We start from the raw sequence: 390 nt of genomic DNA, 5'->3' as shown, positions 1-390 counted from the left end.
TAGGCATGGGACGATAACCGGTTTCAAGGTATACCGCGGTTTGGAAAAGTCACGGTTTCAAAACCACTAAAATTTTCCGTTATACCGTTCCTGCGGTATGCGCAGTTTTTTTACGTGTCGGAAAGTGCAGGAAGTGCAGGACTCCCTCAGTTGTGTGCAGCGAAGAGTGTAACGAGTCACACGACCCCTCCCCTCCAGTTGGGTGCGAGCAGTAGGAGATGAATCCCTGGAACTTTTTCCCCCGTCGAAAAAGACGAAGTCTGTCGTATGGGAATTTTTCGGGTAACGTAGACTAACCATGTTCCGTACACAACGGTGTTCCGTACAGATGACGTTTTAGCTCCGATTGCTAAATAAATACTTCCAGGTCGAACATAAACTATATATCTG

The sequence above is a fragment of the Sinocyclocheilus anshuiensis genome, unplaced genomic scaffold (assembly GCF_001515605.1).
Source record: "Sinocyclocheilus anshuiensis isolate Anshui unplaced genomic scaffold, SAMN03320099.WGS_v1.1 scaffold684, whole genome shotgun sequence".
In the NCBI taxonomy this organism is placed as follows: domain Eukaryota; kingdom Metazoa; phylum Chordata; class Actinopteri; order Cypriniformes; family Cyprinidae; genus Sinocyclocheilus; species Sinocyclocheilus anshuiensis.
The sequence above is the reverse complement of the archived record's forward strand: the minus strand, read 5'-3'. Positions refer to the sequence as shown.